Source organism: Haliotis cracherodii, unplaced genomic scaffold (assembly GCF_022045235.1).
Source record: "Haliotis cracherodii isolate W230 unplaced genomic scaffold, xgHalCrac1.p SCAF_12, whole genome shotgun sequence".
Lineage (NCBI taxonomy): Eukaryota > Metazoa > Mollusca > Gastropoda > Lepetellida > Haliotidae > Haliotis > Haliotis cracherodii.
The window spans coordinates 8,693,592-8,707,483 of NW_027266267.1; positions in this window are offsets into that span (position 1 = coordinate 8,693,592).

Consider the following 13,892-nt stretch of genomic DNA (forward strand, 5'->3'; position numbering starts at 1 on the left):
AATATTCATTATGCTAATCCATTTGCTGTAAGGGGTGGACCAATTTGATATTCGGGGAGGGAGCTGGGTGTTATAAAAAATAATCAATTGTCACAGAAAATTCTTAAAAATAATAATTATGTGTCACACTTACCATAAAAAAGAAATCGTCTACCACAATAATTACATAATTGCAAGGTGTTTTTCTAAAAACTATATATTCAAACTCATAGTTTTAATTTCAAAAAACCTTTTTGGTTTTGCAGCATTAGCTGAAAAATTATCTTTCACCCGGACAAATTCCCTGGCCCCCCACCAGAATATCAAATGGTGAGTCCCTAGGGGGCCTGAAATTGTCATGCTGGCATGTTATGTTTTCTGTAATGTACACCCGTGTAGCAGGGTATAAGGACATTGTTGAAAACGGCATTAGCCAAAAAAAGTATTTCACTCGTAAAGTAAGATAATACATACAATAAAATCAACATCAAATCCATCAATCTGGACAAAAAACAAAACAATACTGTCTGGCTTGACTTGATCTCACGACATCAACTTACTAGTAAGTTGAATACATGGGACTTTTTATGGATAGAAACCTCTTTTATTCTTTGTCACGCATCAGAGCAACTCCTTGCTCTCTTAGTACTCAGCTGATGAAAGAGCAAGTAGATATGAAAAGTCCTTACAAAGAATAAAAGAAGTTGCTCCATAAAAAGTCTCATGTGTTCACGTTCTTCTAACTCCTAAATGCCTATCAAAGACTTCATATTAATGATTTTGTAATAAATTTGTATGAAGACAGTTCAGTAAAGAAAGACAAACCTACCGGTACATCTGCCCGAACACGAGGGTTGGACTGTTTGTGATTGAGACAACTGTATATGTAACCTACATCTGCCCGAAAACGAGGGTCGGACTGTTTGTAATTGAGACAACTGTATATGTAACCTACATCTGCCCGAACACGAGGGTCGGACTGTTTGTGATTGAGACAACTGTATATGTAACCTACATCTACCCGAACACGAGGGTCGGACTGTTTGTGATTGAGACAACTGTATATGTAACCTACATCTGCCCGAACACGAGGGTCGGACTGTTTGTGATTGAGACAACTGTATATGTAACCTACATCTGCCCGAACACGAGGGTTGGACTGTTTGTGATTGAGACAACTGTATATGTAACCTACATCTGCCCGAACACGAGGGTCGGACTGTTTGTGATTGAGACAACTGTATATGTAACCTACATCTGCCCGAACACGAGGGTCGGACTGTTTGTGATTGAGACAACTGTATATGTAACCTACATCTGCCCGAACACGAGGGTTGGACTGTTTGTGATTGAGACAACTGTATATGTAACCTACATCTGCCCGAACACGAGGGTCGGACTGTTTGTGATTGAGACAACTGTATATGTAACCTACATCTGCCCGAACACGAGGGTCGGAATGTTTGTGATTGAGACAACTATATATGTAACCTACATCTGCCCGAACACGAGGGTCGGACTGTTTGTGATTGAGACAACTGTATATGTAGCTGCAGCAACAAAGAGGAATCATATATACTACTCAAAAGAAGTAAGAGAACACTTAATTTGTTTCATATGACTATATCATAGCTGGTGGGTATTGCAACACACAGCCTTCCAACTGTGAGTGTTCTTGACTTGTTGTGAGTAGTGTATGTTATCTGCCACATTGGACCAGCTACTGGGGAAGATCCATGATAGAATTGGTCTACAGCAACCCATGCTATAAAACCGGCAGTACAAGCAGCCACACACCTGCATGCACATGCTATAAGAGTGAGTGAGTGAGTTTGGGTTTACGCCGCTTTTAGCAATATTCCAGCAACATCACGGCAGGGGACACCAGAAATGGGCTTCACACATTGTACCCATGTCGGGAATCGAACCCGGGTCTTCAGTGTGACGAGCGATCGCTTTAACCACTAGGCTACCCGACCGCCCCCAACCATATTATGACTGGAGCATTTATTACCTATATATAAAATATAATTCTGCCAAGAAAGGACAGTAAACAACAACATAATATTCAATTTGGCTAACCACAGTGATAAACAGTAAACCACGCTTTACCCACTAGGCTACCCGACCGCCCCTCATGCTATATGAGTACAATAATCTTGGACGCATGAAACTAATCTGTCATGGCTTGTTGGTAGTGCAACACACTGCCTTCTAGTTGTAGGTAAACTTGTTTTGAGTAGTATAGAGGAATAGGCAACATGCACATGCTGACATTTGCACCATAAATAAAGATTATTAACCAAGTGTGCTTCAGTTTGTTTAGTAAATATCAAATGTTTGAAATAAAAATTGTATTCAGCAAACCTTTGGCATATTTTTTCTATTCATTATGATAAGTGTGGCTCCATACTTTGTTTGGTTTATGGATCTGCCTAACTTAAAGTTAAAATAGAAATTTCAGAAAAAAATTCAGAATGACTTCTTTTTTTTATAAGCGGACGGTTTTAGATTGATATAATCTATAAAACCCCAACCAGGCCATGTTCTGTTTTATCACATACCAATCCAAATAATTTTTTAAGAAGATAACAGCAGAACATGGGGTGTATCAGATCAAGACCTGAAGAAGAAACAGCAGAACATGGGGTATATCAGATCAAGACCTGAAGAAGATAACAGCAGAACACGGGGTATATCAGATCAAGACCTGAAGAAGATAACAGCAGAACATGGGGTATATCAGATCAAGATCTGAAGAAGATATACCCAACAACTCTCCTTATTCTTAGCAAGGTGGGCTTGATCATCAGAAGTGTGAAATAGCCACCAAAGAAAGATCTACCTTGGCGCAGACCTCTGACAAATTCATTACAAATGATTACTTGATGAGCATCCAGAAAGCGTCTGGAAGAGCGTCGAGTATTTCAAGCGTAAAATAGACAGAAAAACAATGCTTCTTGCTCCGCTTTGTGCAATTTGATGTGGGAAGATACCTAACTGACAGACATGAACAGAACAAAATCTTTCATGATCAAACAATTGATTCACTACATCACTTGGAAACCTCTCAAAACGCAAAGGAATTGATCAAGAAGGTGACGCTGACAAAAGAAAAAATGTCTTGTAGGCCACAGATTACACAGCAAGATGAATAGGAAGTCAAGAGAAAGCGAAAACTCAAGACACTGATTGGAATTGCAGAAGGACTTTCATCAGATGAACACTTGCCAAGCAGTGGTAAAACCAGATGGTTCCAAATCAGCTGTGCAAAAATCAAGGGGAATGGAAAAAGGCATTCAATAAATGTAACTGCTAATGCAAGTGGACAAGATGAGATCATGGAGAAAGCCTGCGAAAATATGACCTTGCGGAATTTGACTTGAAAGACCTACCTGTGCATAAACTCCAAATGGTAAGTCATTCTTTGGTTGAACCGGCTGGCGTCAAAGTCAATAGGATATCAAAGACAGGATATGAGTAATGAAAGCTGTTGGGGATAGCATAATAAAATCCACCAAGAAGAAACTACCCCAAGTGAAACACATGGTCCTGTGTGAAGACAAAATACTCACTGACTCACAGCAACAAGAATCAAGAGAAGCAGGACACATGGTCAGTTAATTTCACACCTTAAAAGAGGAACATAAATCATAAGCAGTTCAACATTTGCCAAGACTGCTGTGACCTCAACTGATACTGGGAAACCTGCTACAGCTCATTTCTTGCTGGAAATATTGCAATCTTGGACATTCATCAGGATTTCCTCTTGGACATGGACACTGAGTGGGTAGTAGATGGCTGCTGTTGTGGAAATCAAGTTCCTTGTCAATGCTCTACCAATATGCTGTACCAACGAGGACAATGTTTTCTCCTGACAAGTCAGCTATTACAAGTACACTTGATCACATTCAACAGAGGGAAGAGGAAGCAGAGAATGCCAAAATGGATTGGATACTTGATGTGAAGAGTCATCTAAATTCTGGTGATAATGTTCTTTCTGTGGTGACTTCTGGCGATATAGACGCACAAGCCATACACCGGTTGCCACTGTTACATCTTTGGCAGAGAAATGTTTGTTTGTTTGTTGTTTTACGCCATACTAAGCAATATTCCACCCATGGCGGTCTGTATATAATCAAGTCTGGACCAGACAATCCAGTGATTGACATCATGAGCATCAATCCACGCAATTGGGATCGATGACATGCATCAACCAAGTCAGCAAGCCTGACAACCCGATTTTGTTAGTCACCTCATACGACAAGCATAGTTGCCTTTTACGACAAGCTTGGGTTGCTGAAGACCTATTCTTCTTGGATCTTCAAGGGTAGCCAAGAAATGAAGAGGGGCACCTGCAAGCACCATGTACATGTTGTACTGATGAAACCAGGATCTATGGAGATCTACTCCATCAATCTTAAGAGAGAAAAAGACCCGTGAAGATCCAATTGCGTGGAGCGATGCTCATGATGTCAATCAATGGATATGTCTGGTCCAGACTTGATTATTTACATACCGCCGTCATATAGCTGGAATATTGCTGAGTGCAGCGTAAAACAACAAACCAAACCTAACTAAGCTTATTTCACTTGCTGGGTAACGATGACATACTTCAACCAAGTCAGCGAGTCTGACCAACCGATGTCGTTAGCAACTTCTTACATAAAACATAGTCGCCTTTACGGCAAGCATGGGTTGCTGAAGACCTACTCTACCCCGGATCTTCAAGGGTGGCACCATAGGTCCAGTAGCTCACCTATTTTCAATGATGTCAGAATTGTATGGAGAGGAAGATTTAAACCTGACCCTATTAAATTGATAAGCAACACATTAACAAGCGCTATTCTAGGCATCATTCTAGAATTATAGCCCAGACCATGGTCTATGAACGGGTGCATGATTCAAGTCAACCACGACAGCGTCAGCAACATCATGACAGTGTCAGCAACATCAGCTCCACTTGTGGAAAAAGAAAATCGCAGTATATTTTTAAAGCCCTAAGCTCCCAAACAACGCTGTCGTCCTTCAAAAGAACCATTCATATCTCAAAGAAAATTGCCATATTTTATCAGCCATGGCGACTTTAGGAAATCTGTGTGTTATCCTGCAAAGGAATCACAATTATCTGAAAGAGAATCTCCAGGTCTTTATGGAATCTGTATGTTCACACCAGATTATGAAATATGTAAGAGTGAAGACCTGTGAATCTGAGACATGTGAGATGTTCCCTGAAAAAGAAGGGAGTCGAAGGGTGCAGGTCTGTGTGTGCTGCACTGGATACAACACAGCCGTTCATCAAAGAAAGACTTGATAAAACAGCAACAAAAGAAGGGTACATGTCTGTGTGTGCTGCACTGGACACGATACAACAAAGCCTTTCATCAAAGAAAGACTTGATAAAACTGCAACATAAGAATGGTCCCGGACTGTCTGTTTGCACCAGAAGAATATGAAACAAAAGCAAAGATTGAAGCTATGGTGTTATCCTGCAAAGGAATCACATGTATCTGAAAGAGATCTCCAGGTCTTTATGGAACCTTATGTTCACACCGGAATATGAAATATGTAAGAGTGAAGACCTGTGAGTCTGAGACAGGTGAGATGTTCCTGGACATGTTGAAGAAGAAGGCTACAGCTGTGTGCTGCAGTGGACACAACACAGCTATCGTAGGAAGTTTGGCAGAGTATTGGCCGGTTGGCCACTGAAGCTTGACATTGTGGATGAGGTGCGGGGATACCGCTGGCTGACCAGAGAGGTATCTTATTCGATACGTGGCAGCTGGTCAGTGATTTCACTGGTAAAAATTAGAAAACTTTCTGTTCCTCGGGACTTGACCTTCGGACAGCGGCTAGGCAGGTTGGCTCTTTGACGCCTCTGATATGCTGCCTGGCCATGTCTGTCCCATTAAAACAATCGTGATTATACAGATGCTGTAATTATTATATCACAAATAAAGTGTTGTGGACCCACAGATGGACTCGTGTGTTTGAAGAAGGACAGATATCCCAAACGTAACAGCCCGGGATACATGGTGGAGTCCAAGATCTCGGAACCTCTCGCTGATACAATCCAAGTCCATGAGAATACTCTTCATTCAGATCCAGCAATATCCTCCATCCCGGGTCCACTTCACAGCTAACTTCAAGTCAACGTGACAACTCCAACCGTCAGCATTGGACGTCACTGTGAAATGTTGAGACAAGCTGAGCAGTGAGACACCCTCAACAATCAACTGTGTTGCGAATAGTGTGCAGTGTGAATCAAGACCCCCACCTGTATTCTATGTCAGTTACAAAATACTTCGCTCAGCCAACCAGTGAGACAAACTAACCAATCTCCTGATCCAGGGGCCAGGAGACGAAAAACAAGTCACCACAGCCACCAACCAACAATTCTTGATGTTGTGTCGACCCAGCACACAAGAGAACAAAGGATGAAGTAAAACTCACTAGTATTCCCACTGAACTCTCAACATTTTACATTGAACCATGTGTGAGAGACTATCACTATTAGAGACTGTTCTGAGTTTCTAGTTTGTTTGATTTTTCCGCAATCTCATCAAAATCAGATCTTAATTCTCGCCACCGCTAAACAAAGATCTCAGGACATCCCATTAGGGGTCACGTCAGAACGACCTTTCATCCGACCAATCAGAGCGTCGCTTACCAGATCATGAAAGTTACAGTCGGAATTTGATTTCTAATCATGCAGCCTCGAAAACGTTAAAACAGGGTATTCCGAACGATAGTTACAGGCTTAACGACTGAATCTAGACCATATATTAGCCATTCTAGAATGTTCTTTTGTTCAGGTTTCAAAATTTTAAGCGAGAATTTGTCAAAATATGTTTCGAAGCGTAGTCGCCAATTTGAAATTAGTGCCGTAAAGCACGAAATAGTTGCCTTCTGATTGGCTAATGTCGACTTCTTGTCAGTAATTCCATTGGTCGGTCAGAGTTTGCGAAAGGTCGGTCTGACGTGACCCGTAATGGGATGTCCTCAGATCTTTGTTAAGCGGCAGCGAGAACTAAGATCTGATTTTAATGAGATTGATTTTTCCGCTGGGTAAGTGTGTGTATATTTTCATCCTTGTTTTCACCTTGGCAATGCCTCTCTTTTCATTAAAAACTCAAAAACTCCGATGACGGGTCCTTCAGTAAATCATGCTTTCCTTGGAGGATCCGTCAAAATACTCAACATACAACTGCTGAGACTATGCCACCTCGCTCAATTTCCCCATCTACTCCTCTCCAGCCTGCAACCTCAACTCCCCTTGATCACCATTGCCGCATTATTAACCCCCATCGTGTTGTTCTCTCCCTCCATGCCTCTCTCCACTGGCTGACCACCGCAGTGTCCAGCCCCCATCTCGCTTCAGCTTCACGACCCTCCCGATGCCTTTGTTCGACGGACATGATCCCTGCTCTGCACCCTCATGGCTGGGTAGATTCCAGAAATTTACCTCAATTCAAAATTACACCAGTGAAGAAATTTTTAACGTTTTCCCCCTCTATTTATCTGAATCTGCTTTCATGTGGTATGAAGGACTTCCCAGTAAGGACAACATGACATGGCCCGAGCTTCAACAATCCTTTTTGAAATGGCATGGCCCCACGTCTATTCAGGTTATAAACCGCAAGAATGACCTGACAGACAGAAAACATAAAGGTTTTTGAGATTTCCTTCAATCCATTCGTTATGAGGCATCTCTTTTGAACTGTAACACTGATCAATTTATAAAGGACCTCATTTTCAGAAATGCCCTCCCTCACATCGTCCACTTTATTCTCACCCGGCGCCATGCCACGTTATCAGATATGGTAGAAAGTGCCCAGATGGCACAGGACATACATAAAGAGGATGGCATGGATGGCATCATGTCTGTCGTTACATCCCTCAAAGTCTGTCCCATTACCACAATCGTGATTATACAGATGCTGTAATTATTATATCACAAATAAAGTGTTGTGGACCCACGGATGGACTCGTGTGTTTGAAGAAGGACAGATATTCCAAACGTAACAGCCCGGGATACAGCCATTCGTTAAAAAACAGCTTAATGAAACTGCAGCAAAAGAAGGTAGTTCTTATGTGTTAGCGATATTTCACAAACAGTGTGTAAACGTTACACCAGAAGAAAATGAAAAATGTAAGAAATGAAGACCTGTTCGAGTGGATGACCCCTCGCCCCTCAGAAAGCCAGGACCGAGTTCACCGTAGCCAGACCGCCTCCATGGTCTTGTGGTAGACGCGCCCGGGTTCGATCCCCGGATGCGTCATACCAAAAGACGTTAAAAGATGGTACTTGTTGTTACCCTGTCTGGCGCTCGGCATTAAGGGGCTAAAGGACTGGTCGGCAAGATTATTGCACTTATATAGCGACGTGCATGTACGTGTGTGTGTTTGTGTGGCTGCTTGTACTAGTCCGGACTGATGCCGATTTATAGTGCTAGCTCACTGAGATACCATGCTGCAGTTTAACATGAATACCCCACTCAGACACAGTATACTGACTCCAAGCCGACCAGTCCTTGTTTTAGCCCCTTAATGCCGAGCGCCAGACAGAGTAACAACAAGTACCATCTTTTAACGTCTTTTGGTATGACGCGGTCGGGGATCGAACCCCGGACCTTCCGCTCTCTCGGCGGACGCTCTACCACTACACCACGCAGGTGGTCCAATATCAGGAGGAAAGCCTTTAGACTGTGTGTGCTGCACTGGACACGATACAACACAACCATTTATCAAAGAAAGACTTGATAAAACTGCAACAAAAGAAGGGTCCAGGTCTCTGTGTGTGCACTGGACACGATACAACACAGCCAGTGTCCAGTCCAGAATTGAAAATCAAGGGGGGTCTTGTCACCCCATCATGTAGAAAATAGGGGGGATTTTGAAAAAGTAGGGGGGATAACTGCTTTCTTCAAAATGTCTTATTTTGTATTATGTACTGGAACATCATCATATAAAAGTTTAACAGATCAGAATAAAGAACTGCTTTTTTGAGTCACTAGGACCGGGATCGATTTCCCCTTCAGTTTGAGAAGTAATTACAGTGACTGTGGTTTCATCATTGTCTTTTTTATAGCATCTATTTTGATTTAAAAAGTCTGTATTTTTTTTTTTTTTTGCGCGACATTTTCACTATTAAAAAGATTGTCTGCAATGACAGTCGGCGATTCATATTGTGTGATTTCAGAAACGAAACTAAAACGAACTAAAATGCTCAAAAATATTTCTAGAACTATTCAATATAGAATATTTATGTGTCTTTTAACATCTTGTCAAAGGTTTCCGATTACTTAACAACAAAATACAACATAATTTTGATCAAAGTTTTGATACGCTTTCTATAAAAGTAAAGTAAATTTCGTTTCCTATGCAAATGCTGTCCATAATTTATTCAGCAACCCAAGGGACGTATAACTCGTGTTCCAACTTCCGGTTATTATCGATCGGTCTTCGACAGTTGTTTACAATGTTTGCTGTGAACTGTCTTCCTTCGTTAATTGATTAAAGATTGAGTGAGTATTGAATCTAAAGGTAGGGATAAACAGCTGATAAAGTAAGTGACTGTACATCAAATTACTGTGCGAGACAGATCGCGCTTTGAGTTTTTAATGATGGCCGATTTGATTTTTTTTAGCGTCAATCGCGCAATCGCGCGGTCTGGGTTGGACACTGTTCATCAAAGAAAGACTTGATAAAACAAAAGAAGGGTCCAGGTCTGTGTGTGCTGCACTGGAGACGATACAACACAGCCGTTTATCAAAGAAATATTCGATAAAACTGCAACAAAAGAAGGTAGTAGTAATTGCTTCATAGCTATCGAACTATACTAAACATCGAAGGCATCTTTCCACGTGTTATTCATACAAAGCTTTGAAAACAGAGGTATTTCTGATGTGACCGAGTGGAAATCTCAGCCACTGTTATCAGGAAATAAGTTATGATAGATATTATTTCAAATTCTTTAATAATAATTTTCCATTTACATAAACTATTTAAATAAATGAGAAATAGGTTAGTGTATATTTTGTGTATTGCGTCACTGCTACTGCTGTCTTTAAAATGTTACGTAAAATGTCTGATCACCACCCCAAAACAAGGTTTTTTTCTGATCAGGGAATATATCTAAGTAAATCAATAAGGAAATTCATTGCTAAAATTATATCTAACATTATTTCTTTCACTACGCAACATCAGAATGAGCCTTTAGCATGTTTAGGAACCAGTCACTGGTTGTAGGCCTGGGATGTTCCCATCCCGAACATGGGACACAACTCGACGTGCTGCAGAAGAAATCTCATCTTGACTACATGCAAGAAGACATGGCTCCCAAACTATGCTGTTCTCCTGCAGAAGAATCATAAGTATCTCCTCAAAGGGAATCTCCAGGTCTTTATGGAATCTGTATGTTCACACCAGAGGAATATGAAATATGTAAGAGTGAAGACATGTGGGTCTGAGAAATGTGAGATGTTACTGAAAAAGAGAGCCGAAGGCTACAGGTCTGTGCGCTGCAGTGGACACAACACAGGTCCCAAACAACGCTGTCATCCTTCAGAAGAACCATTCATATCTCAAAGATAATTGCCATATTTTATCAGCCACGGAGACTTTGAAATATGTAAGAGTGAAAACATGTGGGTCTGAGAAATGTGAGATGTTCCTGGACACATTGAAGAAGAAGGCTACAGGTCTGTGTGCTGCACTGGACACAACACAGCCCCCAAACAACGCTGTCATCCTTCAGAAGAACCATTCATATCTCAAAGATAATTGCCATATTTTATCAGCCACGGAGACTTTAGGAAATCTGTGTGTTTACACCAGAAGAATATGAAACAAAAGTAAAGTTTGAAGCTCCCAAACTATAGCGTTGTCCTGCAAAGGAATCACATGTATCTGAAAGAGAATCTCCAGGTCTTTATGGAATCTGTATGTTCACACCAGAATATGAAATATGTAAGAGTGAAGACCTGTGGGTCTGAGACATGCAAGATGTTCTGTAGACACTGAAGAAGAAGGGAACTGAAGGGTCCAGGTCTGTGTGCTGCACTGGACACGACACAACAAAGCCGTTCATCAAAGAAAGACTCGATAAAACTGCAACAAAAGAAGGGTCCAGGTCTGTGTGCTGCACTGGACACGACACAACACAGCCGTTCATCAAAGAAAGACTTGATATAACTGCAACATAAGAATGGTCCCGGACTGTCTGTTTGCAATATATGAAACAAAAGCAAAGATTGAAGCTATGGTGTTGTCCTGCAAAGGAATCACAATTATCTGAAAGAGAATCTCCAGGTCTTCATGAAAACAGTATGTTCACACCAGCTTATGAAATATGTAAGAGTGAAAACATGTCAGTCTGAGACATGTGAGATGTTACTGAAAAAGGGAGCTGAAGGGTACATGTCTGTGTGTGCTGCACTGGACACGATACAACACAGCCGTTCATCAAAGAAAGACTTGATAAAACAGCAACAAAAGAAGGCTACAGGTCTGTGTGTGCTGCACTGGATACAACACAACCATTTATCAAAGAAAGACTTGACAAAACTGCAAAATAAAATTTCAAAGATGTATTGTGCTAGGTTTACAAGCTGTAACACAGATTTCTCATGTATATATTTTGGCATTAAACATGGGTCCGAGCCCAGAAATCGAGGCAACAAAGGCCGGGATGTCATTTGACTTACATTACACGCAATCACATGAAACGATGGAAATAATATCTTACATGTAAGTTTGACAAGATGTGTTTCTGTTGATTTTATTTCTTACTTTATATAATTTATTATCGATCTGTTAATCTTAAGTTCAGCGCTATGGAAGGATGGCTGGACAGACAAACAAAGAACCATGCCACGTGCTCACTCTGACGATGTCAATGCAAGCAATGAATGCTTGGTCTCCGGCGTGACGAGCAAACGCTTTGACCACTAGGCTACCACACCACCCCTAGATATTACATAAGGTTTGTGTCGGTTTGCAAGGAAATATTGTTAAAATTCTCGATACGTTGAATCAGTAAAGATCCGGCTAATTTGAAATGGACTGGAGAAGAATATTGTCCACATCAGTCAAAATTTGGGTTACCGTATTTAATGTAATAATTCGCTCTCAAAATTAGAAATAGGGGGCTCTTATTAGAATATTATTTTGGTGGAAAAAACAGAGTTGAAAGATAAACTTTGTGGTTTATGCTGACGGCCTGACTGTTTATATATGACAGATATATTTTTCCAGAATATAATTGCCCATAATTAAGGGTGCTATTTGGGATTGTTCACTTGCCAATATATTAGCAAATATCGCCATGGGCGCTTATCAGAGCGGGGCGCTTATTACCTGAAATACAGTAGTTTCTGAAATATTCATCAGCAGGTGCTTGTTGCCTGTGAAGTAGACTAGGCGACTGTCTGTACAGATCACCACTGTACAGCAGACCCAGTTTAAAGGCCATCATGTGACACATACATCAACATCAAACATTAAGAACACCCACGATTGGAAGGCTGTGTGTTGCAATACCCACCAGCCATGGTAGATTAACCATACTCATAGTCACAGGTAAAAACATATCCGATGTTCCTTAACTTCTTTTGAGTAGTATATGTGTAGAAGAAAACATGACAGCATCATAATGTAAGTGTCAAGCATTGAATGTGGGTTGGAGGTTGACATGTAAATATAGATTTTGTCAGATGCAAAATGTTCAGATCGGTAAACCTCTCAATCCCTGGAGTTTAATGCTGCTTTTAACAGTATTCCAGTTATATCACGGCGTGTCAGCTTAAAGTGGGAGGAAAGCCCGAAGTGATACAGGTCTCAGACGTTTACCACTTCGGTGAAACCCACGAGCACTGGTATGGTGCTGACAAACCTAGAAACATAATCGGGGCAAACCGGGATTCAAACCCACAATCATAGGTTTCTGGTGTGCCCAAGGGACACAACTCTGCAATCCCTGGATTAGAGTAATACAATTTGTATCCAATAGCAATCTTTTGCACGGCTCCCCTACAGGTCTCAAAGTTTAAACTTTTACCAAGTAGCCATATGGCTACAAGTATTTTTTGCCAGTTATAAACCTTATTCATTGGGATCGCTATTAAGTAAGAGAATTCTTTCTATAGGCATTAAAACCTATTGTGAGGTTTCACTTTACAGTCGGGTTAAATCTCATAAACAGGGACGTTGTAATGTCCCTGGGATTTTATTAATATAACTTCTGTTCAGATTGTAACATGTAATGAAATGTAAAATCAAATGACAAATGTTTTCTATATATTCCCGAGGATCGAACTCGCAACCTTCATATCTGTAGCCCAGAGAGTGTACCACGAGGCTATAGAGCTGTTGATAAGCCTCACTGGTTTTTAGAATGTCCTTTTCAAGATCCGTACCCTCTCCCAAGGGCATGCTCTGTCTACCAAAACCTCGTGAGCGTGTTTTCTCCAATACGTAGCCAATGGTAAAATCAAGCCAATATTGTAGGTAGCCAAAAGCATTTGAAATTATCTTTTATGAAATAACTATCAAATGTGCAAGTCATAGCACTAGTCTTGGAATTGATTATTAGTGGAAACTGTACTTGAGTTTTGTTATTTGTGACTCGAACAATGATGCAATTTATGTTACTAGATTATACAGGTATATCCTTGCTTATCCAATGAGCATTGTCAACTGAAATAAAATACTAATTACATTAACATTTATCAGGATATGAGAGCAGATTTTCCTTAAAAAAAAGAAGAGAGGAAATATTTATGTATTTAGGTTCATTGTTGACTTTAGGAGGAATTGTTTGCGGGTACAATTAGTACCAATTAGTACCTTTTCAAGGTAGTCATTTGACTACCTCTGAATTTTAGACAGTAGACAAATTGAAATTCAGGTCG